This window comes from Parasteatoda tepidariorum, chromosome 1 (genome assembly GCF_043381705.1).
Source record: "Parasteatoda tepidariorum isolate YZ-2023 chromosome 1, CAS_Ptep_4.0, whole genome shotgun sequence".
Taxonomy (NCBI): domain Eukaryota; kingdom Metazoa; phylum Arthropoda; class Arachnida; order Araneae; family Theridiidae; genus Parasteatoda; species Parasteatoda tepidariorum.
In genome coordinates, this window is record NC_092204.1 from 95,514,158 (window position 1) to 95,528,580 (window position 14,423).

Here is a 14,423-nt window from a genome sequence, read left to right on the forward strand (position 1 = left end):
TGTGTATATATATATATATATATATATATATATATATAGGCCTATCAAACCCAAATATACCATTTTTCTTTTTAGAACAAATTAGACAACACCTGCTAACCACTAGTTTATTTTAAATTCCTTTTTATGTCAGGTTAGCGGCGATAGGTTATTTGAGCGAAAGAACCAGACAGTAGAAAATAAAAACAAACTAAAAATTTTCGTTCAGTCATGACAACAATCCGCACGCATTCGAAAGAAGTAACAATGTTTCCTCCAAACGATTAGAACCGCCTCGTCGCTACCCATTAAATTAACATGCGGCTCGTCGTATAAAACACACTGTTATGGAGGATCGCTCTTTTAATGTTCGATTTTGATATTTGCGTGATCGATATGTTTTTCCTGAAATAGTTCTTCGGTTTTTGTTCCGGTGTTCTTTTTAGATCGATGTTGGATGTTTAATGAAATTTGCACCCAATGTTTTTGGATGTAATGAAAGTAGATAAAATTCTTTCTTACAATCGCTAACTGAAGTTGCTGAAAAGCATCGGATTATTGGATTACTTCGACTAGCAGGTACCCTCATTGATTCTAGAATATTTTATCTCCACTTTGTTCTAAATAATAAACTAGTTTAAAAAATTATTGTTTTATAGCTTAAGGTACGTATCTGTATACTAGCTTTTATTGGAGCGTTAAAATATTTGATTAAAATTGTGTTATTTGTTTTTTAGAAAACTGGAGTCTTCTAATATTCTTGCTATAAAGGCACAATTTACAGACAGGATTTATAAAAGCCTATAAAACTGGTTTCTTATAACAATTTTGCTATGAAGGTGCTATTTCCAATAATAGTCGTTAGAAACTAATTATTTTAACTAAACTATTTGTAAAGGATATTTATTTATAGTTTCTACTTATATTTTTGCTATAAATACAAAATTTTTAATTTATGCACAGAAAAAAATTATGGTAAAATTACCGTACTGAATAAAAATAAAAAATAAAAAATTTTTAATAATACCAAAATAAACAGTATTTTGACCATTCAGTTGGTAATTTTTGCATTCATATGGTAACGGTATAGGGAAAATTCTGGTTTTTGAGATAATAGCTATTACCCCACATTTATTAAAAAATACAAAATTGAAAAACAACTTAATAACAACAAAAAAATTATACCGTTTAATGGTTTTATGCCATGCTCTAAGGTTTCATGAGAAAATTATCAAATTTAGCAAAGTTAGCATACGTTTTAATTATTTTTTTTAAAACAATATTTTATTGCTCACTTTACCAAACTCATTAGCAGAGCACTTCGATAAAAATTATCGATCTTTTTGTTGTTCCCATATAGAAATTTTGCAGTCCTCCTACAGTTTTGAACATACTTTTTTTCTCTGTGTAGTTATTAAACCTTAGATACAGTTTTGAAAATGCTCTTTGAAAATAGCAAGTTCTTAAAATCTATATATTTTCCAATAACGATTTTACTATATAGAAACTATTTGCGAATAATCGTTGTAAAAACCTATTTTGCAATCCTCTTGTAGTTCTGACCATAATTTTTTTATCTGTGTTATATACAGTTTTGAATTAAACCTTATATACAGTTTTGAAAATACTCTTTGAAAATAGCAAGTTCTTAAAATCTATATATTTTCCAATAACGGTTTTACTATATAGAAACTATTTGCGAATAATCGTTGTAAAAACCTATTTTGCAATCCTCTTGTAGTTCTGACCATAATTTTTTTCTCTGTGTAGTTATTGAACCTTATATACAGTTTTGAAAATACTCTTTGAAAATAACAAGTTCTTAAAATCTATATATTTTCCAATAACGGTTTTATTATATAGAAACTATCTGCGAATAATCGTTGTAAAAACCTATTTAAATGTTACTTCAACAATTTTGATGCGAAAGCACTATCGAAAAGCAATTTACATAAACGAGTGAATAATATTACGTTATTTCCATCATTACTAATTTAATGTTTGTAACTAAATTCACAATAATTAGTTTTAGGGTATACTCTCTAAAACCTTAAAAAACACGAAAGACTTGAAAATAATATTACGTTATTCCCTCCCTATTCAACCAATTTAATGTTCGTACTAAAACAAAAAAATTTATTTTTAACCGGATTCTCACTCATTTAATTCAAAGCCATAGATAGGCATGGCGGACAAAATATTTTGTGGGCTCTTAAGATTTTTTTTTTGTGGTACGCTGTAAGAAATTCCTTCTAAAAAGTACCGGCGATCAGAGAGGCGAAACTTCTTACCATCATTTTCGATGAAATGCGCATATGCCAGTTTGAGAATATCAAATTTACATGAAGAAAAGTAAGAGAATTTTGCAAAATATCGTGAGTTAAAAACGCTAACGCAGTGAAATATCATCTTAACTTCTGAAAAATCAAAACAAAAGTTTAAAATGGACAAACGTACTCTAGAAATTCAATTTCTCCCAAACCAATTTGCATAGTTAAGATAAACATATTTATAATTTTAAAGTAACGAAAAAACATTTAGTTTCTAATAGACCTAATACAATTAGACAGTCACAATTTAACACTAAAACCTATAAAATTTATTTTTTTATTAAATCAATTAATTGTTGCAAAATCGCACAATTCATTTTAACATTTTGTAATAACGAAACCTCCATCTTAGTTTTAATGGGCAATCTTCTTGATCTATTAGTAAAACGTACATGTTGTTGATTCGGAGATTTGCTTAAACAAAAATCAATGCTTTACAGCTCTGAACTACTTAATAGCTCTACAATACCACGTCAACGAAATGTAACGTAAGCTCTAAGAAAAAAACGAGCATGTGCAGTTTATCTTACCAGCGGAAGGTAAGATACACAGAATTTAACGGAATTTAGCGAAATATCCATATTATGAAAGAAAAATTATGGTATTAAACTTCCCGGTAAAAATGGATTTTAGAGCAAATTTTATTTTTCGGATGCTGCACTCAATATGCCAGTACTTTTTAAGTGATCACTTAGTGACAATTGGGTTTTTCCAAATTATGAAGAAAAAATTTTTACGATTTATTTTTCTTTTCGAAATCTATTTCAAAGAAAGAGCAACTCAACAAATTCTATATTTCTCTTATTTTCTAACTTAATACTCTTTTTAAGGAAAATAGACGTTCATTATAAAAATAGACATAGAAAAATAGAAAATAGAATTTTTTTTTACTCTATAACAATATTTTTTATTATAACTAGATGTTTTCGATAGCTCTAATGTATGAAAAGTTCATACTCATGTCATACAATGAAAGTAAAATTTTATTCAAATGTTTAGTCAGTTTAATTTATGTCTTTCTGTTTACTGCTACAATATTTTCAAATCTTGTATGTACCTTATAGCTGCTTTTATTAAAATAGTCAAACGTTAATTTTTTCACCATGATTGCTTTAAAGGAATAAAATTTGAACAAAATAATTATTTTATTTATAAATTGCAGTATAATTTATTTATGATTAAGTAATTGTCATTGACGACTACTACCTAATATTTTATTTATGATTCAGTTTTCATACATCAAACTACTTCACTTGATTGTTCAATCATATTTACTTAAATGGGCGATTCCACGAAAAGTGGTCCTGAGTGACTAAATTTTCAAAATTATCGTAAAATCAAAAATGACACAATTTCGGAATCTAGAAGATGTACATTTTTTAATAGTTAAGATAGTGTTTTGAATTACAAAAAATATTTATGTGAATTCTAACAAAAGGTGGAACACTATTAATTTTAACAGGAGTTGTCTTCTTTGTTATGTTATATTCCAATGGAGTTCTTAAAATATTAAAGAGCAATAAAATAGTTTTTAGTAATAAATATAACTATTTTACTCTTTTATCATTGTTTAATGTATTTTTTTAATTTGGCCTAAATTTTTTTGCTTGTTTGAAAGTCGATTAATCAAGATAGTCTAATTTCCCAGTAACACACGTAACATAATTTTGCATTTTTTTCTGTAAAAACTTTAGTAAAAAAGAAAATTTAAAAATTTTTTGTTTTATAAATTAAGAAGGCAAGATATGCAACGGAAAAAATTCTCGAATTAAAACTGCCAATAGTTAAAATTTTATAATTAATTTTATTCAAGGTAACACACGTAACGAAAAGTTACGCGCGTTACTGTTATGTGTGTTAGAGGTACTTATACACTTTAATTATTTATTTATTTTCAATAAAAGATTTAAATCATGTTCGGACATTTTTTATAACCGCCGCGCAACTTCAATGCCACAAATACGGAATTGTAAGATTGTGGTTTTTTGTAAAATCAGGTCGGTATAAGCATTAATAAAAAAACAGCATAATAAGACGATAATTTTGAAACTTTTGGAAATTGTTTTCCCAAACTTCTATTTGTTATACGTTTATGTTTAAGTAGAATATTTCGACTGCATTTGCTAGATTATTATAAAATGGATAAGCTTAAAATAGTGTCCTTATCTGGATTTAAAAGAATAAGAAGATGAAGAAAAAAAGAAAAGAGCATAAGATTCTGCACTTCAAAGGAAAGAAAATAAGGAAATAATGAAAGTTAGACTTGAACTTTCAAAACAGATTGATAATGATGTAAAAGGTTCACCACTAAGTATTTCAGATGAACTTAATTATTAATAAATGGATTTTCTTCAAAAGTTAGATTGTTTATACTATGCTTGTATTGAAACAAGAGCTGGTTCTCTGGATTATTACGGGGAAAAACGGGCAATAAAACGAAAGAACTATCTAACAATGTTTCTAAGAGAGGCTTATACTGATTTTTGTCAGTTGCATCCTAAACATTGTTTAATTTTCCATATTTAGTGCTTTATGACTAAAAAATTTATTGCTACTGTAAAACTTAGAATCAAAACAAATATCATGAAATTTTTATTCTTTAACTGGAAGGCTAAAATTAAGTTTATGACAATACATGGTGATGGTAGAAGTATTTATGTATATAAAGTAAAAGAAATTTTGGATCTAATTGTTGGAAGGGTGCTTCTGATACTTACAAAAATTTCTCATTGCTTGTTATAGGTTTCTAACCATCATTTATTGTAGTTTGGTAACGATGAGAAAAAGATGACAATAGCTCACAATAAAAAATATATAATGGCAAATGTGCAAGAAGAATGTTTTGAAATAACTCTTGAAAATTGGACTAACTTTCAATAATACGTAAGAGTTAAAAGAATCCGAGGTGATACTTTCCAAACAAACATATCTAGCATTAAAACCAGGGAAATTCAAGTTGACTTTGCAATGGCATATTCTTTTGAATATCAAAACGAATTTCAATCAGCATTATGCTATCCAGCCACAGTTCCGTTATTCACAGCAGCTGTTGTCTTAGACGATACTCTCCTAAAGAGTTTAAAATAGAGTCCTTTACAATATTTTCCTAAGGCAAAGACAAAGGTGAAACAATGTCTACACTTTTATTTTAAGACTGTTTAAAAACGATTCTACTTCAGAAGATGAGCTAACAGAAACCTTCTATAGTAATAAGTCAAGTTAAGAATTTAAAAATAAATATATGGTTGAATTATTTCATATTTTGTCAATCAAAATATAAAAAAAGAAATTAATTTGGAAATATTTTACGATATCACATGCAGAAGTTCCTTCTATGGGATAGGTGTGTAGTACAAAATCTTGAAAGCGAAGCAAAAAGCAAAGTTATTTATATCATTGTGTTGTTATACAAAAAAATTTATTTGCTATCCAGTGTTGTTTGCAAAGCTAACCAATCAACTCATGCCTAATACAACAGTATTATATATTAGCCAAAAGGAAATAAAGATATTAATTGAAAAGATCAATACATGGCAACGGTAATACAAAGCATAAAATCTATGCATAAGTATCGTTAGATACTTGAATAAGATGCATAGATGCACATTGTGGCACACAAATAGTCAGTAAGTCAATTTCTGTTCCCTCCTGATCAGAAGTGCGCCTATAACTGAAATTAAAACGACATATGCTCTATCTCGGGAACATTATTGACGCAAATGCACATGCTTGTAAACTTAAAATGCAATATTTGCATAAAATAATTGGAAAATATGCATATTTTTGTTTCCAAACAGAAATGATTTTGAAGGAATAGATGTGCCTAAGATTTGCTATGTTTTACTCTCTAAACCAGTATAAAGAAGGGCTACAACCATCTTTCCAGACCATTAACTATTTTATTTGCTAAAATAAATTGTTTTTCTTCTGCTAAATTAAAATAAATAAATGTTTTAGTGCAACATTTATGACTTCTCAGTTGAAATATTCACAGAGGGTAACACACGTAACGTTCAGTTAACACACGTAACGCACCAATTTCACCAAAATAAAGAAGTTTTTACTGTTGCAAGAAATTTTTAAAAATCACTAAACACAGCTTCGATATTGTATCTCTCTATAAAAGAAAATATCTTAATTTTTTGCCTTTATACTTCACAGAATTAAATGAATATATTCAAAGTTTCAAATATCTAGCATTATAAAGGGTAACACACGTAACAAAATTTCAGAAATTTTTTTTTTCAACATCAAATTAATTTGCGCCTTCAATCTTCGTTTTGAAAACTTACAACACATATAGATTTAACAACAAATTAAGAAAAACATAAAAAATATCTAACAAGTTTATTATAATAAGTGTTAAAGTTGAAATATGTCGTGTAAAAGTAACACACGTAACGAAAGAATCACCCAAATGCATAATAGTTTCATTTCACTTTTTCCATACAAAAGGAAAAACAAATTGTTGGGGCGGGGGTGTTATTATTTAAAAAAATATTTACAAACATATTTTTTAATTCTCATAAAAGTCCAAATGCCTTAGCACTTGAAGTATATCATGACTTTTGTCGAATAATAATAACATGCAATTTAAATAAATAGAATTTTTAAGATGTTGAATTAGACTTAAAACTAAAAACCCATATTTATTTAATGGTTAAATAGTATGTCAACCCTCAGAAAACAAGTTTTTTTTAAGCAATTCAAGTCATATGTCTTCTCGTATCCTCACTGTATGGAACCATATTGATCTTATTTTATGATACTGTTCACTGTTTGGAGATATAGAAGAAAGTTATTTTAATTGAGCCACTTTTCACAGTTAAATTTTTATCAGCCACATTTCGCTGACAATTGCATTTTAAATATTTTATTAACAAAAAAATATAGTTATTAAGTTACTTATGTTATTTGTTTTTAGTGAAAATATTTGTGCAGTTAGTTACTCAAAGTTAATTATTTTCTCAAGATAGGATTTCAGAAACCTGTTGTTAAATTCGACACCAAATACTCTCTAAACCTTACCAACCTCAAAAACATTGAGTATTCGTGTTTAAGTGAATTCGAGTAACCCAAAACAATTATTTAATATCGCATAATAAGAAATTTAATAGTGAAATTCGGAGCTACTACAATTATATAATATTGATGGAACAAGATGTCATGTGCCACAAAGTTCAATCGAGACTGGAGCTTTTTCTATATAATTAGAAATCAGAGTGATACGATTTAAGCAATTACAAATTTTACAAATATTGCAATTTCTTTCCAAGAGTCATTAACATTTTTCCTTTATAAAAATTTTTTTTCTTCATTATAATGCATATTGTGTTAGTATTCTAAAAAGTAATTCCAAAAAGTGTATGAACAAAATAGGACTATTAAAGGTAAATTTCAGTGCTCGTCCCTTTTGAAGTGAGAAGTGTTGCATAGTTAGACTAAAAATTAAGTCAAAAATATAATTTTTTTTTAATTTTTAGAACTATTTATAAATTTCTTTAATATCTCTGACGGAGGACCCCTGATGGTTTTAGTATTGTGACACTTTTGGGGAATGTACCGTTTACACCACCCTTACGACAGCAATCAATGAACATTTAAAACCAAAAGAATAACGAAATGCTACTTTTTATTCTATAATTATTTAAAAAGCAATCTTTTTTCGGCATTTGAAAAAAATTTTTTCCAATAGTACACGAAATATATTCGTTGAGCTCGTCGAAATATTTGTAAACAAGGTCATTTGTTTAAAATAATACTATTAAATCCCTTGACAATTATGTTTATTTTTGGTTTTAACATTGGAACTCTTTTTTGAAACCTGGTTGTGTCTGTCGGGATTTTTTTTTCACTTTGGATTTTTAAGAAAAATTTCTTTTTTTTAAAACAAATTCTTAGTTTAAAAACATAACTTAATAAATTAAATCTTCTTTAAATGATTATTATTGTAATTTTGCAGATTGCACTAAGGTTTCATCAAATAATTTCAAAGCAAGAATACCTCGTGATGGAGATGCAATATATATGACTGAGCCGGCCTTTTCGTCTAAGGATTACAGTCATTACATGAAACTAGTTGAAGCATTCGCAATGTCATTTAGAGATCAATGAAAGACAGTGTAATCTATACGCTTTCCAACTATTTGAAAATTTTGATAAGAAAGTTTTAGTTTTCACACCCTTGGTTTTACTCTGTTATTTCTGATTGATTGATGATTTATTTAGACTTCTGGTAACACGTTTACGATATTCGAGGTTTTATTATCTTTTAAATGGCATTGTTGAACGAAATGACAGCCAAAATCTTTCAAGTATTTTACTCATGCTTTTTATTTTATTTTTTTGGATTAAACAAAACAAAAATACTTTCGTTTCCAACTTTAAGAACGTTTAATATCTTCGCGGAATTTTAAAACGATTTTCTTTTCTTTTTTCTTTCTAAGCTCAATTGCTTTAATCAGTCTTAATTACATTGAGCAACAAATTTCTGTAACCTCCTTCAAGGAACTTTAAGCCGAAATCCGAAACATGGCATCTATATATAAAAGGAAACTTATACCTGGAGTAATTTATACCTGTATTCTACTGTTATTTATCTACTGTTATTTATCTGCTTATTGTGTATACCGTCGGAGTAATTTTTTACGTTGCGTAAGGCAAAAATTTGTCGACTCTAAAAATTCATATTTATTTGTAATTTAATGGTATAAAAATTTTACATTTTACAAGATCAATCTCAAATTAAGATGCTCAGTGATATAGCAGTAAGGATCAACAGTATCGTAAGACATCAGTATTTTTAATCATATTGTAGAAAAGGGGAGAAATAGCATTGTGAATGCCGTGATAACTTAGTGGCTAATGAGCTGAGCTGTCATAGTAGAAAACTTGGTTCGATCCTTGATCAAGAATGTAAAAGAAGAAGAATCCAGCTCTTCGAATACGTAACTAACGCTATGAACTACTCGGTGCTGTATGCTATAACAGAAAAACAACTTACAGGGTGAATAACACATTCAGATAAAACAGAGCATCATATATACTAAGATGCAGTTCTTGTGCATACGAAGTAAAGTGACAACCAGGAGGTAAGTCACCTGTGAACCAGCAGTTGGACAACTCTACACAACCACCATTTTATTCTTTCTTTCTATCTCAAAATGCATCGGCAGATTTAATAATCATCAATGGGTGATATAAATGTGTTCTCAAATATGCATCTTAATTAATCGTACAGTACTATTTATAAATGCAGAGCAAACCAACAATAAATAAAAAAAGAGAACTTTCCATCCCCTTCCCAACCCTTCTCTAACACCTGTAGCGGTTGAGGACGAGGAGGGTTAAAACCCGTTTCAAATCTCTCCACGGCTATGCACCTAAATGTTGCTTTTTCCTTTATGCACAGGGACCTTGCCAAACCTTGAGAAACCGGTTTGCATTATGTCTGTCGATGCTAGCTTTCTCACCCTATGGATATTCTTTGCCTCCGCTGTGGCTTGAAGGCCAACCAACCAACCTCAGAACAATGCACACATCATATTACCAGATAAGTAAAGGTGATCAATGCGTAACCCTCACCACATTGCAACGATCATGCCGTTGGCCACGATATTGTGGAGTCATTATCGTCATAAACACTCTGGTCCTTACTGAACTGTTGTTGAAAAGCTTTGCTTTTATTGCTTTTCAGATAACTCCATCCAAACTTTTGTAAAAATTTAATACCTTTAAAAAATAGTGTATTCATAGCTTATGGATTTTAAGAAAAAAATCATAAAATGCCAGAGTTTTTGTAAAAGGTATGATTTTTGTGAATTTTTAGAAGATCTCTTCAAATCACGTAAATCAGTCATCCCGCAACTTCTCTTCTCATTAACTAATAATCCGATTATTATTGTAATTATTCAGTTTTTTTTTAATACTATTATTTTTTAAGGTATGAAAAAAGGTTCCTTTTTTGTGAAAACATAAAAAAAACAACATATATTTACCATAGTGTTACTTTTGTAAATTATGAATTAATGACATCGTTTTTCAAAATATTAATTTTGTAAAAAATAAGTTTTGAAAATAAAATATTTTGTGAGCAAGAAGATATTGTTTTAAAAAGTGAAATATTTGTGAACTATATAAAATAAATGTAAACCATTTCCGTTCGTTTTTATGATGGAATTACTTGTGAAATGAAAGTTTTTACAATAAATTAATTCAGGAAGTGTCCTTTATCGAACCCATATTTCTCCTTAAAAAAACTACCGATGATGAATCTGATGATACGTTTCTTTATATTTTCTTTGCAAAATACTTAATTTGAAAATGCATTGAAATGATGATGTTTTAAATTATGCCGTATGTAATATGATATAAAATAAATACAGAATGGACGCTAAATGAATTTGTTACTTCGTTGTATGTTTTAGGATAATTTTAAGTCATTAAAATATAAATTCTGTAGACATTTTATGTAGTCTGGCTACGACACGTGATCAGACAATGTAAGTTTTAAAATAGCAAAGAGCACACGTTGAAAAAACATTACGTAAATCAGTATTCGTTACTTCCAGTTATTATGTGCTTATTAATAATGTTTAATTTATTATTAACCAAATAAAAATAACAAAGAATAAGAAAAATTACTATAAGCTTCACGCTTACCTTACAAGGTTGTCTGTTTTTTGTATTCCCAGTTCTAAATAAAAATTTAAAATTAATTACTTTTACTCAGTTATTGGAATATGTGCGCATCAGCTATTAAAACGGAAAATTTTAAGAAACCTGTTTAAAGTATTTAAAAATCTGTGTTCCTTGTATACAAGGTGAGTGAAATAAATTATGAAGCTGTTTTTTTTCGAATATAATTACAATTCATTGTAGTCTCCTTCTAAAAATACAAAATAATAACATTTAAAATAATAAGCCATTAAAATACAAAAACATACACAAGTATTCTAAAACAACTCGTTTAAAAGCATTTCACTCGTGATAGCAGTGCTGTATCTCGGATACAGGAATGGTCTTTATCTGGTAGCTTAATCTTATATGAGTTTTCCCGTGTCCTAAAGTGGCGCCCCTTGAGAAGAAATAGAGAAATCTTCCCTTTTTAGGAGAATCTCGGTAATAGAGAAAGATCGTAAATATTCAAGTTAGGTGAGTTAAAAGGTTAGCATGATTCTGGAATGTGTTTATTGGAAACAAAAAGAAAAAGCATTTACTGACATAGCAGACTGAAAAAAGGCTCCGCCACTCTTGATGTTTGACTTTAAGGGCATGATCCTTTTCCGTAGTTCAAATTCAGTTCTTTATTCGAAATAGATGAACGGTGATGTATTACAAATTCTAACGTTCTCCGATCATTCTGACTTCAACCAAAGGTCTGAAAACTCAAGACACCGAATTCCGTGTCAAAATTTCCATTGGTTTTTGATCGATATTACTTACATGTACCCTAGGACTACTCATATATACATTTGTGTATAACTAAAAGACTTACATAAAAATATGATTTTCTTTCCTGTCTTTATAACTGTGGAATAGAAAGTGTGCACGAGAATTGACAAGTTTTTGCCAAACAAGCGATATTTGCTAGATTTGTTACAGAATGGTTCCGTATGGAATGGTGCATTAAATAAAAAGGCCATATTTAATAATAATCGAATTTAATAAATGTAAACAATAAAACAAACAATATGATTGTATGATATTGACTTCCTAACTAGTCTTCCGTACCAATCCATTGTTTGCCACATAAAGGATACATAATCAGAATTATTGTGAATGATTACAGCTATTTCTGTTGGTCAGACAGAACTTCGTATCAATATTTATTTTTATGATATTTATAAAAACGCGCAATATATGGAGAGGAATTTACTATTACAACCGATTAAGCGACGTTCTTATTTTTTTATCGAATAAAATAGTATTTTTTTTTAAAAATAACTAAGTGAATAATATTTGTAATGCTGAGTTTCTTTTTACTAGTTCAAAAAAAGTCTAAACAAAAGTTTAGAAATAATCAGAACGTGATCGCAAAATCTGTCAGCAATCGTTTGTTACAAAATTTGTTTTCTTTTTTCACACACACTTTAAATTATAAGTATATTTTTATTTTCTTATTTTTGTTAAAATATGAAAAGGCGTGATGAGGAAATTTCCAAATTTCTTTCATTATCATTCTTCATTTGCCTATTTTTCATCTCCTTCAAAGAATTTAACAATTAGGTGGGCAACATTTACAAAAAGAGGGCAACTCATCACTGCAATTGTATAACTCATGAAAAAATTGCAATAAAGCTTTTGAGGTTTATATAATTTAAATAATAATCATAACTATTAAATAGTTAAAAATGCGTTTTATCCCTAAAGGTTAGCAGGTTAGGCCGTGCGAATCAGCCAGTTAATCAGGGAGTTGGCGCAAATTGGCGTGTTAAAGCGTAGCTAGCACATATTTCAAGCACTTTTCATCTACATAAATATGTAATTACTTTCTTCTCCTTCTACGCCCTCAGTTTATGATAAAATCAAGTGTTTAAAGAAATCAGACTTATATAACTTAACTTTTAACTAATCTATTTACAGCAAACTATGTTTCTAAAAATTACATTGTCAAAGAACATCGTTATGTTCAAAATTTGATTAATGATCAGACCACAAATTGTTCACCTATGAACATTTAGAGGACATTGGCTTCAGTCGGTCTAGTTTGGCGGGAATGATAGTTATCTCAGCACGAGGAGGTTGTTTTATTATTCTCGCAGAGTAACTATTTACTTTAGATAAAAAGTAAATCTCTTTACTGTAACATTCAATATATTGTTGCATTTTGATTTTAGCTTTGCGAAAAATCTGATACTGCTCAATTCTTTTTAAGGGTAAAATACTTTTATTAGCTAATCGTATTCCTTGTTATTGCTAATATAAGTATTGCAATCCGCCAAAATGTTTGAGGAGACATTTTTATGAAAATATTAATGTTTACAAATTCTGCTGAATTACTTTTATTTGATTAATTAAATGAGACTGGAGAAAAATTATTTCTATCTGAGGCAAAAGATTTACAGTAATTACAAATACTCTACGGACATGGGCAAAATTAAGTAATTCTCACTAGCTAATTTATTACCATTTCTGATGTGACAAATAATTTTATTTCGCAACTTTTCAAAAAAAGTAAGTTTAATTTGACATCTATGAAATTATGAATAAATGGTAACAGGTAGCTCTCGAAAAGTGGGAGATCGCAACATGAAACTAATTTCACATTTAATTCACAATAAAAATTTGATTCATTTATGCTCTTTACTAGTTACAGGAATTAATAAATATTATTTAAAATGTTTTCTATAAAAACATTAAAATAATTTTTTTCATTCAAATGAGCCAATTTTGACCATTCATGATGAAGTTAAAAACGAAAAAAAAAATTAGATTATTTTAATACTCTAATTTTTTTAGCTATTAAATGAAACATATTAAAATTTATTTAGTAATCTTTTATTTGTCTACATATTTACAAATAAAAAAGTGCATATAGTTTAAATATAGAGCACTTAACTTGATGATCTTAGAAGTTAGATGCGTTGGATTTTACTGTAAAAACGATTTTTTTACGTTTTTTTTTTTTTTTTTTTTTTTTTTTTTTTTTTTTTTTTTTTTTTTGAAAAAAAGAACGTTTTAGTGTGTTGACGTCTGCCCAAAAATGTTAACTACGAAACCACGCTATTTTTGTAACCATAAAATAGATTAAAGTAATGTCTTTATCCATCTTTAAAATAATTTTTGAAGTGTTTAAGTACTTATTTATGTTTTTAATAAAATATTTCTGCAACGAAATGATCTTTTTTTTTTACACGTGAAATACGTAATTATAAAAAATGTAATGTGCGCAATTTTCTCAAAAATTTATTGTTTAGGATTATTTATTTCCTGAAACTCTACGAAAATAGTTGTTACAGTGTTAACTTCATATATGGCAACGTTACTTTTAAAAAGTAACGAGTAAAAGTACAAGTATTTTTAAAAAAAGTAACCAGTTAAAAGTAAAAAGTTCTTATTTTAAAAAGTAACGAGTAAAAAGTACAAGTAAAAGTACAAGTACTGAATTCGAGT

At 28.2% G+C, this 14,423-nt stretch overlaps 1 protein-coding gene across 4 annotated transcripts in view; it reads left to right on the top strand.

Moving 5' to 3' along the window:
- The window catches only part of LOC107453971 (TGF-beta receptor type-1), a 716,084-nt gene that overhangs the window by 204,135 nt on the left and 497,526 nt on the right, over positions 1-14,423 (top strand). The window contains exon 1 of one of the 4 annotated variants that reach the window (XM_016070991.4): positions 230-558. The exons of the other annotated variants lie outside the window; for them this stretch is intronic. The gene's annotated coding sequence lies outside the window, so the exon portion shown is untranslated. Of the gene's footprint in view, positions 1-229; positions 559-14,423 lie in introns of those variants that run through there. 4 annotated transcript variants of the gene reach the window in all.